Source organism: Felis catus, chromosome A1 (genome assembly GCF_018350175.1).
Source record: "Felis catus isolate Fca126 chromosome A1, F.catus_Fca126_mat1.0, whole genome shotgun sequence".
Classification (NCBI taxonomy): Eukaryota; Metazoa; Chordata; class Mammalia; order Carnivora; family Felidae; genus Felis; species Felis catus.
Genome location: NC_058368.1, coordinates 217725697 through 217738050, shown reverse-complemented (window position 1 = coordinate 217738050; position 12354 = coordinate 217725697).

Sequence of the window (12354 nt, the reverse complement as noted above, 5' to 3'; positions counted from 1 at the left end):
TAGAGGTGGGGGGTGGGGGAAAATGGCTGAAATAGGTGATGGGGATTAAAGAGTACACTCATCATGATAAATAAAAATAAATAAAATAAAATAAAATAAAACAAATAAGGTATAAACTCCCACTTAATTTGTTTATATATACATATATATGTCTGTGGGTTTCATGGATGATAACTTTGACATGATAAAAATCAGCCCTAAAATTATAGCATTTCCAGCATATGTAATATATATATATACATATATAAAAAATATATATAATATGTAATATATATATGTAATATATATACACATATATATGTAATATATATATATACACACATATATAAATATATATATATATATATATATATATATATATATATATATATATATATAAAATTCCAAAAACTCCTTCCTCAAATTTTATGATTCTAACTAAATCTTCCCTGGGGAATGCTTGCATCTCTGACTCAGGTTGACACATTTTAAAGATGAATCAAGTTAGCTTTAATTATACATTTGTCAATAAAAAATGCATAGCAATAGCCAAAAAATACCATGAAGACTGCATAATATACCAAGGTCCTTGTGGATTTCACATACCTTACAACCTTTTTAGTCTTCTCCAAACCTAACCCTTTAACCATGGTTACCACTATATCCCTTTTCCAAGCAAGTACTGTGTAAATGAAACCTAGCATTGCCCAAGACACAGCTGTCATTTTTTGGTGTATGAAGGGATGCAGGAAAACTAGAGTTGCTAGGGGCCCATGTAAGGTAGCTATCTCTCTTTGTCCAAAACAAAATGGCATAGCATGTGATGGGACTTTCGTAATAAAACTGATAAGAGTTCTAGGCAAATGGAGAAAGTGGGAAAATCGGTCTTCCTAAAAGTCTTGGCATATGAATTAACCACTGATATAACTTGCCTACATATGTTTTTCGTCAGTTTGTTAGAATAATAGCTCTCTCCAAAGATATTCATCTTCTAATCTCCAGAACATGTGAATGTGTAACTTTAAAAGGAAAAACGGATTTTGCAGATGAGATTAAGTTGATGATATTGAGATGCAGAGATTATCTAGGCGGGTACAATGTAATCACAAGACTCCTAAAAAAGAGACAAAAAAGTGAGAGCTAGAGAAGTCAATGTGACTATGGAAGCAGAGAGAGATTTTGAAGACACACTGCTGGTGGTTTAAAAGGTGGAGAAAGGAGAATGACAAAGAACCTGGGAAAAAAAGAAAATAGATTGTCCTGTAGAGACTCTAGAAGGTACTAGGTCCACTGACACGATACCCTTAGCCCCATGAGACTGATTTTGGGCTTCTGACCTCCAAAATTATGAGATAATAAATTTGTGGGTTTTTTTTATTTTTTTTAACGTTTATTTATTTTTGAGACAGAGAGAGACAGAGCATGAACAGGGGAGGGGCAGAGAGAGAGGGAGACACAGAATCTGAAACAGGCTGCAGGCTCTGAGCGGTCAGCACAGAGCCCAACGCGGGGCTCGAACTCACGGACCGTGAGATCATGATCTGAGCCGAAGTCGGATGCTTAACCAACCACGCCACCCAGGCGCCCCAAATTTGTGTTGTTTTAAGCCACTAAATGGGTGGTAATTTGTTGCAGCTGCAATAGGAAACAAATAAATTCCTGAGGTTCGTGCTTATTTTTGGATGGTTTTTATGTGTTTGTTTTATCACTGTTTTCATCTTTCATCCATTTTATTAAAAACATATATTTGTTATCAATTTTTAACATCTTAACTTTGTGCCAGGAATTGAGCTTTTTTCTGTGCTTAATTTTAGCATTCTTCCTTTCAGTCAAGAATCTTATGTGTAAATGCGCATTTCCTCTCTTTTTCTCTTTCTTTTTTTTTAATTTATATAAATTACTAACAATATCAATTCAATATCTATTAATCATTTATTAATTAGAAAACACTATAAATATGGTCATGCACTGATATACACATGGTTTCGACCAGAATCCCTTCATGATTAATAAGAGTTATCTGTGGAATTTCTGACCATGGTGAAAAAAGTAATTTGTGGATACAGAGCATGATGATGTTTTCTTGGCTCAAATGTAATTTCCAACTTTTTTCCTAATTCCTATTATGTTCTGACTTTTTATCTAACCTGTCAGAGACACAGGAAATACTGCTTAGACACAATAACACATAGCACCTTGTGGTAAAAGAATTGTATTTAAATTCTTGTTCTAACATTATAGCTTAGGCAATTTACTTAATGCATCTAATCACTATTTTTCCTATATATCTAAATGTAGATCTGTCTATAGGTAATTAGACATTTAAAAAGAATATTTTTCATTCGAATACTATAAAATACTTTTTGGGATGTTTCTATAAATAAATCATTTACAAGTTATACTGGTCTATTAAGCAATAAATTGCTGTTTTGAGAATGCAAAATAATGAAAAATAATACTGTAACACTTAATGAGTCATTAGAACTGAAAACAAATAATAGTACTAATGTTTTTAATAGTTCTGCTAAAGTGCTACTAACAGATGAACATAGGGGAAGGGAAGGAAAATTAAAATAAAGACAGGGAGGCAAACCATAACAGACTCTTAAATACAAAGAACAAACGGAGGGTTGCTGGAGGGGTTGTTGGCTGGGGGAATGGGACAAATGGATGATGAACATTCAGGCCGGCACTTGTTGGGATGAGCCCTGGGTGTTACATGTAAGTGATGAATCACTAAATTCTACTTCTGAAATCATTGGTACACTATATGATAATGACCTTGGATTTAAAAAAAATGCTAAATTAGGGGCACCTGGGTGACTCAGTTCATTAAGCATCTGACTTTGGCCAGGTCATGATTTTGTAATCTGTGGGTTTGAGCCCCCTGTTGGGCTCTGTGCTGACAGCTCAGAGCTTGGAGCCTGCTTCAGATTCTGTGTCGTCCTCTCTCTCTCTGCTCCTCCCCTGCTCATGCTCTGTCCATCTCTCTCTCTCTCAAAAATAAACATTAATTTAAAAAAAATAAAATGAAATAAAAAATTTTAAAAAGGATAAATTAAAGGAAATGTAAACCAAAAACAAGACAAAACAAAACATTGTAATAGTGTTTTATGGTGACAGACAGTGACTACACTTATGGTGGTGAGCATAGTGTAATATAAAGAATTTATGAATCCCTACATTGTACACCTGAAACTAATGTAACATTGGATGTCAACTATATATCAATAAAGAAAAGAAGATAGGAATTTTATAGAATTTTGGAGAAAAAAAATAAAGTGGTATTAAAGTTAAGTGCACACATTAATATTAGCATTTTTAAAGATATTATCTAATAAGATGATGATAGGTCACCAGCGAGAGATTCTTTCTAAATCATCTTTATTATATTAAGAAAACCCTTTCACACTGAAATTTGGAGCTGTTGCCTAATAGATGTCGAAGTATAGGATGATTTGTGTGTGATATTTGAAGGTTGACTGGAATCTCTCCAGAGTACAAAAGATGGTAAGGTTAGTTAGGAAGTCCATTCTCCAGCACTTTCCCAAAGGTATTCATTATATAAAACTGAAGGGTTTTTGTTTGTGTCACCGTAATAATTCCAAACCACCTTGAAGATAAATGCCCTTCAATGACTGAGAAGTCTTTCAATACTAATATCAAGAAATCATGTGTTGACAACAAGTGTATTATCATGTGGTAAAGCCTTAAATAATTTCATGTTTTCTCAAATTCTAGTCAAAGAATCAAAGAAGTTTTTTTTTTTTCCTCTCCTTCCTTTATACAAAATGGTTGAAACAGCTGGCTACCCATAGTTTAGTGAGTCATTTGATTTTGTGATTTGTTCTAAACACAGCAGGGTTCTCTAAAAAATTAAGACAAAGAAAACTAAATTCAAGCTTATGGTGAAATGAAGCTGTGATGCTATGAATATCATTCTTTTGGAAATCTTGGAAAGCTACTTAAGAAATCAACTCCAGTTAGGAAATGCATTAACACTAGGATGAATAAGACAATTTTCTTTGGTTTCATGGAATTACTAAGAGGGAGTTTTAGCTTATTTTCTTCAGTGGTGACAAAAATATACCAAAATATCTGTGCGTATAAACTATATTAACATACAGAGTCACAGCATTTTATAACAGGTAGAAAGTTGGTCCTAGAAAAATAGAGATATTTAAGATTGCTTTAAACAAACTTAAAGATCGCTTTAAGTTTTATTAATGATCAACATATAAAAGAAGTGATATTAGAATGGATAAAACAGTGTCATCCAAACCAGATTTAATGTGTTCTCGTATTTAAATCTTCACCATGACTCTCTATGATTGTTTGCCTATATATTAACTGTGTTCTTAGCATTCATATAAAACTCACTCCTAAATAACTGTGAGAAATGTCCCTTGTGTTTTAACTCAAATGACAGGGGTAGGGCCATAAATGCACAACCCCAAATTATCATGATAAGTGATTATTTTAAGGCCTTTAATCCATTAAGGTCGTTTGGCTGAAATATACTATGCTTCATTAAAAAGTTGTATTTGCCAAGAAATCTAAAAGTAATGGATTCCAGGGTTATCTTAATTACTTAATAATGGTGACATCTTTCAGAGCCACCTTCTGTATTGTTTTCTGACCCTTCTTTTTGATGATGAGAGTGACTTTCAGCCGCTAGTACTCCCAAAATAATGCCCTATAGCAGGAGGAGTATACCTAGTGTCTTTATTTCTTTCATCTCTTAGTTTATCAGAACTTGCAGAAGCTCCCAGCATATTTCATTTAGATTCAATAAGCAAGAATCAGCCTTGATGTCTGACACTAAATTACAATAGAAGAGAGGAATTTAGTCACTGGCCTTCTCTAGCTGCAGAGGAATGGGCTAGGCACTGCTACAAGGAAGACTCAGTTGGGAATTGTTGACGTTTAGGTAACTGGAGGAGTCTGCCATTGACTTGACAGTGAGTCACAGAGAATGAGGCCACTAGAGAAAGACAAGTGGTTAATTTTCATGAGGTTATTAACTAGCAAATGACGTTCATGGTAAACAAAACAATGTAAGCATATTATAAACACACAAGGAATAAACAAAGACAAAGGGAGAGATTACAAAGGGTTGTTAAGTTTTTCTTGCATGGAATCATAAGAAAATGGGCAGTCGTACAAGGTGGACATGATTCTGGCTGTGAGCTTTACAGATGTCTGCGTTATTACCTTTTAGTCACACTGAATAATGATGAATACTTGCAGTCAATTTCCCGGAACCTTGAAGGTGTGATGTATGTGATATATATGATATATGGGTTAAGGTCAAATTTTATTTCATAAATCAAGAGAATGTACCTTTCAGTGACACTAAAGGTTAAAGATTAGGTGCTCTGTCTTTTAGATTATCGGGTCATAACTGTATATTTAGAAAAATATCCCCATATTTTATTCAAAATAATATTTGTTTCTCTTCAAATCTCTTGTTTAAGCGTGCAGAATATATGTTTGTATAATAATCAATATCCAGTATATGCATCAACTTAGATTTTTGAAATTTGAAATTTCTTATTATAAGTCATATTTGGCCTTATGGGTTTCTAATTGTGCACTGTGGACCAGAACCAGCTAGATTTCACAGTACTCCTTTGTTTTATTTGCAAGTATAATTACGACTTGTGAATTTCTCCCGGTTAATTATCTCCAATGTAGAGGTCAGGGTGAGAGCTAGGTTAATAATACCCTATTTTGAAAAGAAATGATCTACATCTTAAAATGCAATATGAGTGCAGATATTAACCCTTTGCAAATATGGAAGGTGAGAAATTAAAAGATGAAACAGTTTGCCTACTGTCATATCACTAGGTCACTACTGAATCATAGCTCAGCTCTTTCCTCAGTGATCATTTTATTGCTTTCATCTCTGTCACCTTTCATCCCAGTGGTATTCTGCCTACACACAGGATTCTTAATCTCAGAAATGAATTCAAGCTGAGATGTTTACAGGTGACAATGGCTTTTGAAAACATCAATATTTTATCAGCAGCTTTCAGTTGTCTATAATGTAGCAACATGACAAAGCCCATGGAAGAGATACATTTTTAAAAATGTGACTCCATTATTGGCATTTACAGAAGAGCAGCATGAACCCCAAATCTGATTCGTGCATCTAGGCAATTCAATGCTGCAGGATTTCACAATGCTACTCTTTACACTTTATATATAGGATCAATTTATATGTCTTATATATATATATATATATAGGGGCACCTGGGTGGCTCAGTCGATTTAGCGTCTGACTCTTGATTTCGACTCAGGTCATGATCTCATGATTCTTCAGTTCAAACCCCACATCAGGCTCTGTGCTGGCATCTCAAAGCCTGGAGCCTACTTTGGATTCTGTGTCTCCCTCTTTCTATGCTCCTACCCTGCTCACACACACACACACTCTCTCTCTGTCTCAAAAATAAATTAACATTAAAAAATTAAAAATTAAACAATGCATGTATTGATTAGTTGACCAGTTATTAATGGTCTTTTTTTAAATATGAAATTTATTGTCAAATTGGTTTCCATACAGCACCCAGTGTTCATCCCAACAGGTGCCCTCCTCAATGCCCATCACCCACTTTCACCTTCCCCTTACCCCCATCAACCCTCAGTTTGTTCTCAGTTTTTAAGAGTCTTTTATGGTTTGCCTCCTTCCCACTCTGTAACTTTTTCCCCCTTCCCCTCCCTGCTGGTCTTCTGTTGAGTTTCTCAGGATCCACATATGAGTGAAAACATATGGTATCAGTCTTTCTTTGCCTGACTTATTTCACTTAACATAACACTCTCCAGTTCCATCCACATTGCTACAAAAGGCCAGATTTCATTCTTTCTCATTGCCAAGTAGTATTCCATTGTATATATAAACCACAACTTCTTTATCCATTCATCAGTTGATGGACATTTAGGCTCTTTCCATAATTTGGCTATTGTTGAAAGTGCTGCTATAAACATTGGGGTACAAGTGCCCCTATTCATCAGCACTCCTATATCCCTTGGGTAAATTCCTAGCAGTACTATTGCTGGGTCATAGGGTAGGTCTATTTTTAATTTTTTGATGAACCTCACACTGTTTTCCAGAGCGGCTGCACTAGTTTGCATTCCCACTAACAGTGCTAGAGGGTTCCCATTTCTCCACACCCTCTCCAGCATCTATAGTCTCCTGATTTGGTCATTTTAGCCACTCTGACCAACGTGAGGTGGTATCTCAGTGTGGTTTTGATTTGTATTTCCCTGATGAGAAGTGACGTTGAGCATCTTTTCATGTGCCTGTTGGCCATCTGGATGTCTTCTTTAGGGAAGTGTCTATTCATGTCTTCTGCCCATTTCTTCACTGGATTATTTGTTTTTTGGGTGTGGAGTTTGGTGAGTTCTTCATAGATTTTGGATACTAGCCCTTTGTCTGATATGTCATTTGCAAATATCTTTTCCCATTCCATTGGTTGCCTTTTAGTTTTGTTAATTGATTCCTTTGCAGTGCAGAGCTTTTTATCTTGATGAGGTCCCAATAGTTCATTTTTGCTTTTAATTCCCTTGCCTTTGGAGATGTGTCAAGTAAGAAATTGCTAAGGCTGAAGTCAGAGAGGTCTTTTCCTGCTTTCTCCTCTAGGGTTTTGATGGTTTCCTGTCTCACATTCAGGTCCTTCATCAATTTTGAGTTTATCTTTGTAAATGGTGTAAGAAAGTGGTCTAGTTTCATTCTTCTGCATGTTGCTGTACAGTTCTCCCAGCATCATTTGTTAAAGAGACTATCTTTTTTTTTTTCCGTTGGATATTCTTTCCTGCTTTGTCAAAGATTTGTTGGCCATATAATCGTGGGTCCAATTCTGGATCTCTATTCTATTCCATTGGTCTATGTGTCTGTTTTCGTGCCAATACCATGCTGTCTTCATGAATACAGCTTTGTAGTAAGGGCTAAAGTCTGGGACTGTGATGCCTCCCGCTTTGGCTTTCTTCTTCAATATTACTTTGACTATTCGGGGCCTTTTGTGGTTCCATACAAATTTGAGGATGCTTCTTCTAGCTTTGAGAAGAATGCTGGTGCAATTTTGATTGGGATTGCATTGAATGTGTAGATAGCTTTGGGTAGTATTGACATTTTAACAGTATTTATTCTTCCAATCCATGAGCACGGAATGCTTTTCCATTTCTTTGTATCTTCTTCAATTTCCTTCATAAGCTTTCTATAGTTTTCAGCATACAGATCCTTTACATCTTTGGTTAGGTTTATTCCTAGGTATTTTATAATTCTTGGTGCTTTTGTGAATTGGATCAGTTTCTTTTTCTTTCTGTTACTTCATTATTAGTGTATAAGAATGCAACTGATTTCTGTACATTGATTTTGTATCCTGCGACTTTGTTGAAATCAGTTATCAGTTCTAGCAGACTGTTGGTGGAGTCTGTCATCTGTGAAAAGTGAAAGCATGACTTCATCTTTGCCAATTTTGATTCCTTTGATTTCCTTTTGTTGTCTGCTTACTGATGCTAGAACTTCCAACACCATGTTAAACAACAGCGGTGAGAATGGACATCCCTGTTGTGTTCCTGATCTCAGAGGGAAAGCTCTCAGTTTTTCCCCATTGAGGATGACATTAGCTGTCGGCTTTTTATAAATGACTTTTATGATGTATAAGTATGTTCCTTCTATCCCGAATTTCTCAAGGTTTTTATTAAGAAAGGATGCTGAATTTTGTCAAATGCTTTTTCTGCATCGATTGACAGGATCATATGGTCCTTATATTTTCTTTTATTAATGTGATGTATCACATTGATTGATTTGCGAATGTTGAACCAGCCCTGTAGCCCAGGAATTAATCCCACTTGATCATGGTGAATAATTCTGTTGAATTATTGCTGTGAAATAATGCTGTTGAATTCGACTTGCTAGTATCTTGTTGAGAATTTTTGTATCCATATTCATCAGGGATATTGGCCTGTAGTTCTATTTTTTTACTGGGTCTCTGTCTGATTTCAGAATCAAAGTAATGCTGGCTTCATAGAATGAGTCTGGAAGTTTTTCTTCCCTTTCTATTTTTTGGAACATATTGAGAAGGATAGGTATTATCTCTGCTTTAAGTGTCTAGTAGAATTCCCCAGGGAAGCCATCTGGTCCTGGACTCTTATTCGTTGGGAGATTTTTGATAACTGATTCAATTTCTTTGCTTGTTATGGGTCTGTTCAAGTTTTCTATTTCTTCCTGTTTGAGTTTTGGAAGCGTGTGGGTGCTTAGGAATTTGTCCACTTCTTCCAGGTTGTCCAGTTTGTTGGCATATGGTTTTTCATAGTATTCCCTGATAATTGCTTGTATTTCTGAGGGATTGGTTGTAGTAATTCCATTTTCATTCACGATTTTATATACTTGGGTCATCTCCCTTTTCTTTTTGAGAAACCTGGCTAAAGGTTTGCCAATCTTGTTTTTTTTTTTTTTTTTTTTTTTTTTTTTTTCAAAAAACCAACTCTTGGTTTCATTGATCTGCTCTACAGCCTTTTTAACTTCTATATTGTTTATTTCTGCTCTGATCTTTATTATTTCTCTTCTTCTGCTGGGTTTAGGCTGCCTTTGCTGTTCTGCTTCTAGTTCCTTTAGGTGTGCTGTTAGATTTTGTATTTGGGATTTTGCTTGTTTCTTGAGATAGGCCTGGATTGCAATGTATTTTCCTCTCAGGACTGCCTTTGCTGCATCCAAAGCATTTGGATTGTTGTCTTCTCATTTTCATTTGTTTCCATATATTTCTTAATTTCTTCTCTAATTGCCTGGTTGACCCATTCATTCTTTAGTAGGGTGTTCTTTAACCTCCATGCTTTTGGAGGTTTTCCAGACTTTTTCCTGTGGTTGATTTCAAGCTTCATAGCATTGTGATCTGAATGTATGCATGGTATGATTTCAATTCTTGTATACTTATGAAGGGCTGTTTTGTGACGCAGTATGTGATCTATCTTGGAGAATGTTCCATGTGCACTCGAGAAGAAAGTATATTCTGTTGCTTTGGGATGCAGAGTTCTAAATATATCTGTCAAGTCCATCTGATCCAATGTATCATTCAGGGCCCTTGTTTCTTTATTGACCGTGTGTCTAGATGATCTGTAAGTGGGGTGTTAAAGTCCCCTGCAATTACCACATTCTTATCAATAAGGTTATGTTTGTGATTATTTTATATATTTGGGGGCTCCCGTATTCGGTGCGTAGACATTTATAATTGTTAGCTCTTCCTGATGGATAGACCCTGTAATTATTATATAATGCCCTTCTTCATCTCTTGTTGCAGCCTTTAATTTAAAAGTCTAGTTGGTCTGATATAAGTATAGCTACTTACTCCAGCTTTCTTTTGACTTCCAGTAGCATGATAGATAGTTCTCCATCCCCTCACTTTCAATCTGACAGTGTCCTCAGGTCTAAAACAAGTCTCTTGTAGACAGCAAATAGATGGGTCTTGTTTTTTTTTTTTTTTTTTTTTTTTTTTATCCATTCTGATACCCTATGTCTTTTGGTTGGAGCGTTTAGTCCATTTACAGTCAGTGTTATTACTGAGAGATACGTGTTTAGAGTCATTGTGAAATCCGTAGGTTTCATGCTTATAATGCTGTGTCTGGTACTTTGTGGTCCTTGCAACATTTCACTCAATGAGTCCCCCTTAGGATCTCTTGTAGGACTGGTTTAGTGGTGATGAATTCCTTAAGTTTTTATTTGTTTGGGAAGACCTTTTTCTCTCCTTCTATTCTGAATGACAGACTTGCTGGATAAAGGATTATTGGCTGCATATTTTTCTGTTCATCACACTAAACATTTCCTGCCATTCCTTTCTGGCCTGCCAAGTTTCAGTAGATAGGTGCTACTATCCTTATATGTCTACCTTTGTATGTTAGGGCCTGTTTATCCCTAGCTGCTTTCAGAATTCTCTCTTTATCCTTGTATTTTGCCAGTTTCACTATGATATGCCGTGCAGAAGATCGATTCAAGTTATGTCTGAAGGGAGTTCTCTGTTCCTCTTGGATTTCAACGCATGTTTCCTTCCCTAGATCAGGGAAGTTCTCAGCTATGATTTGTTCAAGTGCACATTCAGCCCCTTTCTCTATCTCTATCTCTCTTGGAATTCCTATCATATGGATATTGTTCCGTTTGATTGCATCACTTAGTTCTCAAATTCTCCCTCATACTCCTGGATTTTTTATCTGTCTTTTTCTCAGCTTCCTCTTTTTCCATAATTTTATCTTCTAATTCACCTATTCTCTCCTCTGCCTCTTCAATCCGTCCTGTAGCCGCCTCCATTTTATTTTGCACCTCATTTATAGCATTTTTAAATTTATCACGACTATTGTTTAGTCCCTTGGTTTCTGTAGCAATAGATTCTCTGCTGTCCTCTATGCTTTTTTCAAGCCAGTAATTAATTTTATGACTATTATTCTAAATTCTTGTTCCATTATATTGCTTAAATCGGTTTTGATCAATTCATTAGCTGTCGCTACTTCCTGGAATTTCTTTTGAGGAGAATTCTTCTGATTCATCATTTTGGCTAGTTTTCTGTCCCTTATACATTTTAAAAGCTTGTGTGCTCTGCACCTGTGGGCACTGCTATATTAAACACTGTCCAGGATCTGGCCCTTCAGGAGGTGTTTTTTCGGGGATTGTTACTTGCTGTCTGTTGTTGTGAGTTTGGTTATTTTATTACCCTACTCATAGTAATAGTTTGGACCCTCCACTAAATGTGCTTTGATTTGTTCCTTGGAGTAGCCCTTTAAACGAAAACAGACATACAGGAGACAAAAACACGCAAACACAAAAATACCACAAACAAACAAATAAACAAAAACCTAAAGACTAAAAATAAAAAACCCCAAAACCACCATAAAGAAGAGAGTGGAGGCGGTGCTGATGGAAGAGCACATACAAAGCAAGAAATGACAGGGCGGGGAGAAGAAAAAATAAACATTGACTAAGCAGAGAGACTAATAGGCTTAATCCAGAGAGGGAGAAAGGAAAATGAAGAAGGAGGCAGGGAAAACAAAATGAAGATAAAGTTACCTAGACAGAGAAACTATATGGCTTGATTATTCCAGAGGAAGAGAAAGGACTGTAAAGAAGGAGGTGTAGAATGTGTATCAAGACAATGGATTAAATATGTCTGTTTAGACAGACCAATACCTAGAGTAACCAGCCTAGGGGAGGAAAGAGATAAGGAGGAGAAATGGGGGGGGGGGGGGATGAAGAGAATGTATCTCTTGAGTTGAATTGACCTAGAGTTAATCCAGGCAATGCTGCATCCCTTGTAGGTAGTAGCTGTCCGCTGGGTCTGTGCTGCTCCAGTGCATATGCGATTACCCAGTGCAAGCGGATGTGATTCGGCA